A 13,278-nucleotide genomic window follows, 5' to 3' on the forward strand; every position below is an offset into this window, starting at 1 on the left:
CTGCTGTGTCAGAGTGCGTTTAGCATACCTGGAGAGAGAGTGTACCATGCCTGCACTGCCCAGTATGGATAGCATTCCTGGAGAGGGAGTTTACTATGCCTGCTCTGTCATAGTGGGCTTAACATTCCTGCGGAGGGAGTGTACCGTGCGTCCACTAATACAGTGCGCTTAGCATTCCTTATTAGGGAGTTTACCATGCCTGCTCTGCCACAGTGGCCTTAGCATTATTGCGGAAGGAGTCTACTGTGCCTGCTCTGTCACAGTGCGCCTCGCATTCCTGCAGAGGGAGTGTACTGTGCCTGCACTGTCACAGTGTCCTTAGCATTCCTGCGGCTGGAGTGTACTGTGCCTGCTCTGTCACAGTGCACTTAGCATTTCTAGGGAGGGAGTGTACCTTGCCTGCTCTGGCACAGTGTGCTGAGCATTCCTGCAGAGGGAGTTTACCATGCCTGCTCTGTCCCAGTGCGCTTAGCATTCCTGCGGAGGGAGTGTACTGTGCCTGATTAGCATTCCTGCAGAGGGAGTTTACCGTGCCTGCTCTGTCACAATGTGCTTAGCATTTCTGCGGATGGAGTTTACTGTGCCTGTACTATCACATTGCGCCTAGCGTTCCTGGTGAGGGAATGTACCATGCCTGCACTGTCACAGTGCGCTTAGCATTCCTGCAGAGGGAGTTTACCTTGCCTGCACTGTCACACTGTGCTAAGCATTCCTGGGGAGGGAGTGTACGGTGCCTGCTCTGTCACAGTGCACTTAACTTTCCTGCAAAGGGAGTGTACTGTGCCTGCTCTGTCACAGTGTGCTTAGTATTCCTGGAGAGGAAGTGCACTGTGCTTGTTTTTTCACAGTGCACGTAGCATTCCTGCAGAGGGAGGTATACCATGCCTGCTCTGTCACAATGCACTTAGCTTTCCTGTAGAGGGACTGTACCGTGCCTGAGCATTCATGTAGAGCAGTGGTCTCTAAACTTGTTAAAGCTGTGTCCCACTAGTTGAAAAATAAAAATCATTGCCCCCCCCTCAGAATTTCTCCCAATTATTTTATAAAGATGGCAATGTTTAAATATGTCTAGACGTATTTCAACATTGCAGTTAAGTAATGTTACCTTTTTATTAGTGCAGTAACATGTTTCTGCTTAAAACAAAACACTGTTATCTGTGTAATACTTCTTTTGGCCAGAGCCTGGCGCCGCACCTGGGATCCCTTGAGGCCCGCCCCCCAGTTTGAAGACCCCTGATGTCGAGGGAGTGTACCATGCCTGCTCTGTCACAGTGTGCTTAGCATTCCTGTAGAGGAAGTTTACCATGCCTGCTGTGTCAGAGTGCACTTCGCATTCCTGGAGAGGGAGCTTAGGCTGCCTGCTCTGCCACAGTACGCTTAGCATTCCTGGAGAGGGAGTGTACCATGCTCTTAGCATTCCTGGAGAGGGAGTTTACTGTGCCTGCTCTGCACAGTGCAGTTATCATTCCTGGAGAGGGAGTTTACGTTGCCTACACTGTCACAGTGTGCTTAGCATTCTTGGGGAGGGAGTGAATCATGCCTGCTCTGTCACAGTGCACTTAACATTCCTGGATGGAAGTATACCGTTCCTGCACTGTCAAATTGCGCTTAGCATTCCTGGAGAGGTAGTGTACCATGCCTGCTCTGTCACAGTGTGCTTAGCATTCCTGCAGAGAAAATGTACTGTGCCTGCTCTGTCACAATGCGCTTAGCATTCCTGGAGAGGGAGTGTACCATGCTTGCTCTGTTACAGTGCACTTAGCATTCCTAGAGTGGGAGTGTACCATCCTTGCACTGCCACAGTGCGCTTATCATTCCTGGAGAGGAATTGTACTGTGTCTGTTGTGTCACAATGTGCTTAGCATTCCTAGAGAGGGAGTGTACCATGCCTGCGCATTCCTGGATAGAGAGTGTACTGTGCCTGCTCCGTCACAGTGTGCTTAGCATTCCTACAGAGGTAGGTTATCATGCCTGCTTTTTTCAAAGTGCGCTGGGCATTCATGCAGAGGGAGTTTACCATGCCTGCTCTGTCATGGTGCGCTTAGCATTCCTCCAGAGGGAGTTTACCGTACCTGCTCTGTCACAGTGCGCTTAGCATTCCTGGAGAGGGAGTGTACCGTGCCTGCTCTGTCACAGTGGGCTTAGCATTCCTTGAGAGGGAATGTCCTGTGCCTGCTCTTTCACAGTGCTCCTAGCTTTCATGGAGAGGGAGTTTACTGTGCTTGCTCTGCAAAGTGCACTTTGCATTCCTGTAGAGGGAATGTACCGTGCCAGAGCTTTCCGTAGAGGGAGTATACATTGCCTGCTCTGTTACAGTGTGCTTAGCATTCCTTCAATGGAAGTTTACTGTGCCTGCTGTGTTAGAGTGCGCTTAGCATTTCTGGTGAGGGAGATTAGCGTGACTGCTCTGTCAAAGTGTGCTTAGCATTCCTGGAGAGGGAGTGTACCGTGCCTGCTCTGTCACAGTGTGCTTACAATTCGTGCAGAGGGAATTTACCAAGCCTGCTCTGCCACAGTGTGCTTGGCATTCCTGGAGAGGGAGTGTACTGTGCCTGCTCTGTTACAGTGTTCTTAGCATTCCTGGAGAGGGAATTTACTGTGCCTGCTCTGTCATAGTGTGCTTAGCATTCCTGGAGAAGGACTGTACCATGCCTATTCTGTCACAGTGCGCTTAGCATTCCTGGAGAGAGAGTTTACTGTGCCTGCTTTGTCACAGTGCGCTTAGCATTCCTGCGGAAGGAGTTTACTGTGCCTGCTCTGTCACAGTGCACTTAGTTTTCCTGGAGACAGATTGTACCGTGCCTGCTTTGTCACAGTGCGCTCTGCATTCTGGGTGAATGTTGGCGAGGCGTCCTGGAAAGACTGCCCTGGGCCTGCTGTTCCAGAGCTTGCTTTGCAGTGCAGGAGAAGGTAACTGGCGGCACAGCCTGCTCTGTGTTCTGGGAGGGAGTTGGGTTGTGTGTGCTTTGCCGCGGTCTTGGGATCGGCTGAAACACTGAGCTCCGGCGCACATTACCAATAGGAGAGCGAACCAGGCCTGCTCCTTCCACGCATGCTTAGCAGACTGAGTAAGGCGAGCGTGTCTTGTTTGCCACAGCTTGCTATGCATCCTGGGAAAACAGTCTGCTATTCTCAATGCACGGGGCATGGTGTAATAAGGTAACCGTTCCTTATCACGCATCGCTCAGCATTCTACGATCAGCAACCACCCCTTCTCCTACGGGTCTTGCTGTGAATTTTGGGATGAGGCGGGAGACTTGCCAAATTTGTCACAACTTACCTAGCATTTGAGAGATCCGACGGCCGCCTCGATGTGCGAGTGAAGATGCGCTGATCTCTAGACACTGATAGAGCTGTCTAGGATTTTCGGAGTTTCTTTGAAAATCTTCCTTCCCATGAGTGTTGTCGTGGCGCTACCTTCCTGCCTCACTGAATAGCAATGAGTGCACTTAAATGAGCAGTTAAGTATCTTAAAATGAGTCTATCTCGCGTCATTTAAGACCCTCAACCTATCGAGTTGCTTAGTTGCTTTTGTGACATTCTAAACTATTCGTGACATGTTAGCTTACAGTATGTTGCATTCTGGGCATTTTAGTTTCGCTTTTAAAATAAGGAGTATAAACTCATCAATCCCAGCATGCAACGATTTTAGCTAAAAGCCCAGGCCAAGTTGCAGGTGTCGTGAAATAGGACAAAATGATATCACTGTGCAGCTGCCAGTGGCCGCCGGAGCTGGCCTCGTGGCAGTGACGAGAGCTGGACGCCAGGGGGTATATGGGTCACCTGGGCATCTTCCCATCATGGTGACGTGGGCTCGCGCCTCGGAGTCCTGGCGCGCGGCTGGTGATCTCACTTACTCACCGACTCGGCTGGTCAGAAACACAAAGTGCACATTGGCCGCAAAGCCTCATGGTACATTTTCCGGTGGAGAAACGTGTGTAGGTCAGGTTGTGCACCATAAGAAATCTCACCGTCCGTGGCCTGAGAGGCATCCTCGCCTAGCAAGGGCATAATTCAAAGACCTGGCTGCATTGGAAAATGTATCCACAGACCGTGCTTCATATTTGTGTCCATACGAATAAATGTAAACAGTTATCCAGAGAAGTGTAGCGCTGTACTGTCGTTAGCACGGGTTTGTTGGTGGAAAGTACACCCAACACACGTAAAAACGACTACAGAGTTGGTTACGGCCACCCTTTTGTCCAATTCCACGCGGCACAATATAAAATGGGGACCACAAGTACCAGAATGCAAAGCTAAAACTGGACTGGATGCGCTGCCGAAGAATCGACCTAGGATACTTGAGAGCACAGCCTATTGGGGTCTTTGGTCCCTATAAATGCTAAAGCTACCTTGTATGAGCGAACTCACTCCACTTTGAATACATTATCACCAAGTGCTAGGTTTTACGTCAACATTACTTTCCATACTATAGTTTGAAGTCACACTCTGCTATGGTGTCAACCGTGATGTGAGGCCACATGTCATGAATAATTCTTATTCCATCTGACAATGTTGTTGGTGTGATTTGGATGATGGACTTAGATCAGGGGTGTCCAGCTTAGGCCCAGGAGTGACGGATTAATTCTATTTTAAAGGATATTCTCCTGAAGTACATTTACTTACATTTAATCTAAGTGAAGCTTGTTTAAATAATCTCTGGTTATGCTGAAACTCTGACATGGATCTCGACATACATTGGACACCCTCTGATTTAAACAGCTGGTATGTGAGGCTGGTGTTTAAGAAATGTGTCTTTTATTATATAACCCATGAGGATCACCACACTCCTCAATGAGACTACAGCTACTACAGCATACAGCCCTAATATAGGTGCATCCAGGCGCTCTTATCTCATATCGTGCAAAGACAAGGGCACCTTTAAGACACTGGACACTTATCACTTGACACTACGTTGAGTGTCACAGCTGGTAAGGGGCTCAGTCATCCTGCGACACTGTCACTATGCTAATGCTTGCAATTTCGTTTTCAGAACTACCATTGGACGCACCTTTAGTTTGCTAGTCAGAATTTATTTTCCATCATGTCATGCATTGAATACATACATAAAGAGTTCAGGTTTCAGTGTTTTCATCCATTTTTCTATGAAAAAGTACTGGTTTTACTGGTCTTCGGCAACAAGACCTCCCCATTGTACTCCACCTGGTGGCCGTCAGAGATGGGACCAATACCCACAGACCACGCAAGAAATCTAGGGGTCGTACTAGATGATAAGCCCAACATGATGGCTTAAGTCAATGCAGTGTGCACCTCCTGATTCCACATCCTTCGCACAGTGGCGTAACAAATGACCCAGCCGGGTGGGGAAGGAGCCCGAGCTTCACTGGGCCTCCTCTGGCACTGTGCAAGGGTGGCGGGCCCCTGACTGAGTGATCCTGACTGCGTTCAGAGCGTGGGGGGCCACCTCCATATATTTTGCAAGGGAGCCGCCTCAAGGTTTCTTATGCCATTGCCTACGCTAGTTGCAAAAAATCTTTAATTGGTTGCCTCAGAATACCACACGGACCCTTGCACAAGCGCTCATCACCAGCAGGTTGGACTACAGCAACACTCTACGCCAGAATCTCCAACAACTCCTAAACAGACTCTAGACCTTCCAGAACACCGCTACAAGACTCATACTTGACCTCGCATATATCGCACCCATATCACACTGCACCTCAGGAAGCTTCACTGTCTCCTCATTCACAAGCACAATCAATTCAAACGTCTCATGCACACATACAAAACCCTACACCACCCAGGACCAGAATACCTGAACAGCTGCACACACTTTCACCAACCCACCAGACACCCATTCCTGCCTCACTCACTCTCCACTCCCCGCATCCGCAGAAGAAAAACTAGTAAAATAGCTGCGACAGTGATTTATTTTAATTTTACCATTTTTATTATAAGCAAAAGGCAGTCATGTTTAGGTGAGTGCATGTTTTCTTTTTTTGTGGCAATTACTTACAATAAAATTAAAAAACACACGCACCAGCTTGCCAGGGCCCGACCTATTGATTTGGCCAATGCTTGTTAACAATGTAAGTAAGGGATAAAATCCCAGTAAAATGTATTTTGTTGAAAATACAGCCAATCGAGACAGATGTTTAACATCAAATGGGGCAACTGGGGTCAGAGATGTGGTTCTTTGTTGCTTTGTGATGAAGTGATTCATCTAAGCACCTGCCTTGTTCCCGGAAGCTACAGCAGTTTAGTGCCAGGAATCTGCAGTGATGTTTCAGAGCCAGGCTAAGGAGGCCTCTTCTGTTGGGATTGTGAGGTAATGGCAGGCTTGTCCCTTGCAACCCCTGGCCTTAGAGGTGGCAAAATCAGGGCCAGGAATGCCAGGGCAGTCGTCCTTAGGGATGTTGGATGGGGGCCAAATGTCCTTGTTTTCTGTCATTTTTTTATTAGAATAGTGAATAATATTTATTAATATTCACTATTAGTGCGATAATAAATGGATTATAATTAGCTGAAATACGACCCCCCGGCATCTGGGCTAAGTAAAAAATGTTGTTAAATGTATGTTGTGTGCGTGCTTAGCGAGTGTGTATGTGCGAACTTGTGTGTAGGCATGCATGTGTGAAAGTAAAGGTGAAATGGCGTGTGATGTCACTTCCGCTATCCCTGGCATTGAGGTGAATTGACGTTCATGGTACCTTGCCCACCTCCATATCACTGCTGATAGCAAGCTTTGGGAGGGTGAGATTTTGTCAGAAAGAGAAGCCTGTCACTGCGGGAAGGGCCCAGGGTGGTCGGGGACAGGTATGTGTCAGCACCTCAAACCCCTGGCTGTGACCTCCACTGCATGGGTGTCTCCAGTGTGACCTGATGTGCCAGGGGCGCTGTGGGGCAGGCTGTGGATTTCATTTCAGGACACTGTTCTGGTGTCACTCTGTGCCCCCTGCAACAGCCTTGTTTCCTCCACACCTGTGTGTGTGTGTCCACACCTGCATCCACTGATCTTTGATGACATCTCAGATCGGGACATAATCAGCGAGTCCCAAAGCACCTCAGCGCTGGGCTTTCAGGCACTTTCGCAGCATGTCCTCGCCACCATCCTGCCTGCATCGTGGGTGATGCTGGGTCTCAACACAGCCCCGTCCCTACATCATTTTGATCCTATCTAGAGAAAAGTTTTTTTGTTTTATTTGAGTCAGAAGCTGCAACACTATGAATGATTAATTTTGAGAGAAGCGCTTCAAGCAGCAGCCACTCTAAAGCGCTGTAAATAAAGGATGTGTCTCATGCTCGTCATTACTCTGTTGGTTAATGCACTTACTGCAGTCATGCGTCAGAGTAAATCCTGAGGAAGGTGTGAAGCTTTATGAAATAGCTTTAGAGGATTAATATGCCCACTACCAGTGCATCACGTGTAACGTTAGCTAGATAGTTAGGTTTTAAGATAGGTCAGCTAGGGACTGCTTTGAATGAATGATAGCTTGTGTTACTTGTGGGTAACAACTTAGAATCCTGATAAAATAGCTCAGTGAGTTATACACCTTCTACAAACAGATACATGTGAGACCCAAGGTAGAAGTTTGTATCCCTTCAGATTTGTATTGAATTTGTACAGTTGGGTGGTAACAAACACCAGTAACTTACTGAGGGTTGCGCTGAACAGTATCCGAGTGGATACCGCCCTGGATCACTATAAGACGTTCAGTGTCATAGTCTGAAATGTAACTAGACCTGCAAACTGGCGTCCTTGGGAACAGGACCCCGACCTGAGGGAGGAGTTGGTAAGGATGCCAGCAACTAACTGCAGCGGGGGGAGGGTCGTGGGGGGGATAGGGGAGAAATCACAACATTCCCTTTCAGCTCTCTCCTCTACTCCTGGTCTTTCCCTCCGCCCTACACTCCATGCGACCTGTAATAGGGACAAAAGAAAGGCTGCACATCTCCTAACCACTGGCTTCGAATTGGTGGTAAATGGATGTAGATTTGGGAAAAAACACGCAAACAGAATTCCACCCTGTATTCTTGGGTCTAAATGTCAACAAAGTCAGTTTGTACTGTGCTGTATAAAAGGATAGTGTTGCTCTATAAACACATAAGCCTGTTTTTACTGACTGGGTCGGGTTCCTCCGCCATTTGCATGTGGTCTTTCAGTGAACTACCCCTGACTTCTGTACTCGAGGAGCGGGGAGGGGTGTGGTCACACTGCCCTGGTGTTAATGACAGGCCTGCCCCATGTTTAGCCGGATGTTGTGTTGAGGATTAGTGGTCTTGTCCGGGTGGAGGCAGCGTGGAGGGATGTTTCTCCTGCCCTGTACCAATGACTGGAGTTCCTGCCCTAAGTTCTGGCATCTGTCTCCACTTGGCCTTTCTTTTTCAGTCTACCATTGTCCTGTGCTGGCAGGGGCTGGGATTCTTGACTTAAACTCATCTTTCCACCTCAGACCAGTATCAAGTCCCCTTCCTTTCGCTATTGCCTTTCAGGACATGTTCTTATGAACAGCAAATCAAGGCTTTCCATCAGTGATGGAAATGGAAAATATTTGCTGTGGGAATTAACAAACTGGGTGAGGGAATGTTGGTAGCAGACAGGCAGTGAATGTGAGGAGCTGAATCAATGGCAGTCGATGATCTGTCATGACAAATGCATTCATTCTACACACTCTGTTCCTAAATAAATTGATAAGAAAATATAGTTAATCTGGGCTGCCTTACTCAATTTGTTAGAAACCCTATTTTAAGATACCTCAGTGGGTTAAAAAATTTATTGCAGAAAACTATGTTCATCTAGTAAGACTCCTCTTATAATACTGGTGTTTAATGAACTTAATGGTGAGATCTGCGTGTAGTCCCAGGCATAGGCGTGAATCACAGAAAACGTATGGTTAAAGGGCTACCTCGGGGCACTGCATGTAGCCTGGAGATCGCAGACTTATACCAAGTTTTGATTACTGCATTTGTTGCAGAGATCCTTGTGCATCATGCAGGAGACAAGTTACAATAGTGGAAAAGCAGCTGAGGGAGTGTTACACTATCTGCAAACAATTGCATAGCAAGGTAACTTTTTTTTAGGGTTGTTGCATGCGCCCATGCGTATCGCAGCGAGACGCTTAAGGGTTTAGAAAAGGGCTCGGAGCCCTGTCGACGTCACGTCAGTGTTTTTTATTGGTTCGTGGGCTTGCCTAATAAAATCTGCTTGATTTCATTAGTCGAAGGCATGCATACGTCATGCCTTTACCTGTGGCTTGCCCTCCTCGAGCGCAGCGACCAAGTACAGAAAACATGCGAGGCTCGCTGTTTTCTGTACGCTCGTGGACTACTTTTTCTCTAATTTGCTAGCGCGATTTCGCTTGGCAGGAGTCGAGCGCTTTACATAGTTAATTGCACTTTTTCGGGTTACGTACATAAATGCACTTTTTCCGATAGGTGAAAAGTCGGGTTAGGAGTTTACAATGCTATCAGCTCTAACATGAGCCAACGCGAGACCCGTTGCATTGTAAATGCTTGTTTTTATTCTAAGGTTGTTAAAACCTGTTGGGTGGTATTAACACGTATTATTCCAGTTTGTAAATTGGTGCCTTGTTTCAGCCGGCTGAATAACACTTACACAACAACTATTTAGTAAAACCTGTTTTACTGTTTTCTAATATCTGGTGAAATGAGGTATCTGTTAGTCAATAGACAGGATATTAGTGAAAACTCCTATGTGCAGTAGTCGGAAATGCAGCAGTTGTGGAATATTAAAAAACACAACCTGCTAGATGTGCATGTCTCTTGGCAATGTACAAATTGTCAGGGTGTGTCTTTCTTCCCCGATGGGCTGCTCTGCCTTAGATTTGTGAAATTTGAGTGGGGGGCTTAATTTGGACACTAGGGGCCACACATACAAAGCATTTTTCTAGTCACAAACGGGTCGATTCCCAGAAGTGGCCTGTTTGCGACTAGAAAAATGTTTTTTTGGGATGGACAAAGCACAAATTGTGATTCAGTAACTTGTTACTCATTCGCAATTTGGGTTTTGCGATTCGGTATTAGGAAGGGCCGTGTTCAGGGCGTCCCTTTAAATTACAGAATCCGAATGGTATCTATGATTGTTTTGCGATTGTGAATACGGTCGCAAAACAATTGCAGTTAACACCAACTTCAAGTTGATGTTAAACAATTCTCAAACGGGAAGGTGTCCCCACAGAACCTCTTCCCCCCTTGTTAATGCATATGAAAATATTTTTTCAGAGCAGGCAGTGGTCCCATTGACCACTCTGAAAAAATGAAAAGAACATTTTAAATTTTTCTTTTTGAAATGCATCTCGTTTTCCTACATTGAAAAAAAACTGCTTTATTTAAAAGCAGTCACAGACTTGGTGGTCTGCTGTCCCTAGCAGGCCACTATCCCTGTGAGTGCAGCCACTCCCAATGGGGTTGCAAATTGCGAGCTACCTCATGAATATTGATGAGGTATGTAATTTGCGACCCCATTGGAAATCACAAACAGTGTACTTAACACTGTTGTAAATTGTTGTACATTTTGTTTTATGATTCACAATTTGCGATTCCCAAACGGATCACAAATTGTGAGTTGCAAAACAAAAGGTCGTAGGTGCTGCTGCCTGCTCAGGAACCCCTTGGACAGAGAGTATTGTGATTGTCCATCAAGCTGGGTATTTGCCTCTTGGTCATGACTGGAGGTAATAGGTATTGGCAAAGCCAATAGGTCTCGGCAATGCCCGAGCTATTGGCCATGACAATATGAATGTCTTTTAGCAATGTTGTCTAGCAGGACATCATTGTTTAAAACTTCCTAGCATAACAAATGAAAGGCAGCATTATCCATGATGAATGTAAATGTTGCCCTCTTGGTCGCTTTTTGAACACCCATGAGTGAAGGGTAACATTTTCTTGTGTACCTTGCACACATCCTGTGTCTTTGCAAGCAACTATTGTTGAAAGCTGGGGGAGCGGGCTTGCCGTGTTGCAAAATGGCCGTAAGCTAGTCTCGTTCCTGTGGTTGCTGCGCAATCCTAACCAGTCCTACAGCCCCAGATACCTAGAACATGGTGACTCCCGGACTCATACTACACCTGGAGCCCTCCATAGGGCGAAGTTTGCTGGCCCAGGTGAATCCGAACCGCCAGATTAGCAGCTTGGCCTCAGCCTGCTGTGCAAAGGCCTAAAGGTGGAGATCACAGCCACTGCTGCGTAGCGAAGACCTGTGGGGTTGAGGCATATCCTAGTCTGCGGTACCCTGTGTTGGCCCTGGTACTGATCCTGCCAGGAGGAGTGGCGACGAAGTTTGAGATGGAGGGACCTGTTGAATCGATGTATCTGTCTGGGACGTGAAGGAGCTGAGCTAGGCCTGTCGGTTGAGACGGAGCCACTGCCTAGTGTGGCCCCAGCATGGATTGCTGAAGGGAATGGTTGATGGCGACGGGAGAACCCTGGTAGGCCGCTCCTAAAAGAGAGACCCTCAAGCACTGCTGGGATTGGCTGATCCCCCATGTCGACCGGCCTGGTGAGATCTGCTGGTGTGCACCCCCCTAGTGGACTGGATTATGGCGTTACTGCTTGGGTGGTGGGAGTGGGGAGAGAGTACTCCACTTGGCTGGTGAGACAACCTGAGGACCTGGGTGCGGCGGTTACAGTAAGTTCTTATAAATGTCCTCAGCGAGACTTGGCTGCCATTGCTCCCCGGTGCAATCATGTACACGCTGAATGCTGCCTGTTGCGTTATATTAGGCTGCCCCATACTCACCTGACTGCCAGTGCATAACGCTAAAGACCATCCTGAGGAACTAGTGCCGAAAACCCCCCCCTTTCTGATTTTGCGCACAATTACCCTGATTCCAGGTGGTGGACCAGTCGACTACCCTCCACTTTGCGATAGACTGGCACAGAGGTGCTTTTTATCGTCCATCGAGTCTGAGCTGGCTCCTGTACATGCAAAGATGGGTGAAGCAGATAAGACACAATCAAAGGTACATTTTGAACAGGGCAAAACTTCCAGGTCTAGGGATGAGTACGTCTAAGATGCGAAGGCCGCCTCAGGAGATCCTGATTCTGATGTGGATCCTGATTTGAAACATAACCTCTCAGTTATGCAAAACAATCTAGCCACTATAGATGGTAAAATTTACCCACTGTCCTCCAGGTTGGATAGGATGACTGAGCAGCTTGATAAACATGCAGAGCGCCTTGATGCAGCTGAGCACAGAATATCTGAGGTGCAAGATGACCACGCTACCGTCGCTATGACACAGTCCAAGATGGACAAGGTGCCTGTAGCATTACAAGCCAAGGCTGAGGACCTAGAGACCCGTTCCAGCAGGAACAACATATGCATGCTGGGCATTGCAGAACTGAAAGCCATGGACAATATGGAATGCTATATTGAACAATTCCTTGTTACACTACTGGGCTGCAAAACTTTCTCAAACATGTTTGTGGTTGAGTGGGTGCACCGATTGCTGGCATGGGAGCTCGAAACCATAAGACATGAAGGCTCATAAATCTTATATCTTGACTTTACCCAACATGTGCAAGAGGCAAGGAAATTGTTCCCACCAGCCAAGCGCCAACTACAGGAACTTCATTTGGAATACTGCATGCTCTCCCCGGCCAAGCTCTGTGTAATGGTTGACGGGAAACCACTGCTCTTCAGCGACCATAAACATTTCCAGCACTTTCTGAAATGCGGAGTGTCAGTTAGTATTCAACGTAACCTGCCTGCCTCAACTCCCTTGTGAGGGAGGAGTCAGAATGTTCACCAATTGGTTTGCTGCAAGTTGCCTGCCTCGCTACACCTTATGCATGCTACTTTGCAGGCAGCTATACAATGAAGAGCCCCTGGGGATGGTGGTGGGAGTTGGAGTGCTGAACTCATACAGAGGACTGTGCTCCGCAGAACCCCCCTCCCCCAGTCTCATTGCTCTCACTGTATTGGCTGCAGGAACTGGAAGGGGCTGTAACTATTGTTATATTAATCTGTATGGTGCACCAGGTATGATTTCCTTTTCCAGTTTTCATGGGGGCTTGAGATTTCCTTACCAGGTGACCTGTTAGGAGCAATGTGAGCGACTGCCTGGTAACATCTTCCCCCATGTGTGTTCCACATTCTTTATGTGATGTTCTCATCCTGAGGGGGGTCGGTGGGTTAGGGTTGCCATATATGCATAACAACATGCTTGTTGGGGTTCAGGCTGTCGTGGGCGGGTGGTGGAACGTTGGATTTGTTCTGGTTGTTACTTTCATATGTTTATCACAAGAGTCAGTTGCAGGTTGTTGGCCTGTGTTAGCTGAACTACATTTTATATA

The 13,278-nt window shown here is 47.5% G+C and overlaps 1 long non-coding RNA gene across 1 annotated transcript in view; it reads left to right on the forward strand.

The window, feature by feature from the left end:
- The first annotated feature begins 2,832 nt into the window (after nt 1–2,832).
- The window catches only part of LOC138268069 (uncharacterized), a 126,544-nt gene continuing 116,098 nt past the window's right edge, over nt 2,833–13,278 (forward strand). The window contains exon 1 of the long non-coding RNA XR_011199916.1: nt 2,833–2,910. This is a non-coding gene — a long non-coding RNA (uncharacterized lncRNA). The remainder of the gene's footprint in view (nt 2,911–13,278) is intronic.

Source organism: Pleurodeles waltl, chromosome 12 (genome assembly GCF_031143425.1).
Source record: "Pleurodeles waltl isolate 20211129_DDA chromosome 12, aPleWal1.hap1.20221129, whole genome shotgun sequence".
Lineage (NCBI taxonomy): Eukaryota > Metazoa > Chordata > Amphibia > Caudata > Salamandridae > Pleurodeles > Pleurodeles waltl.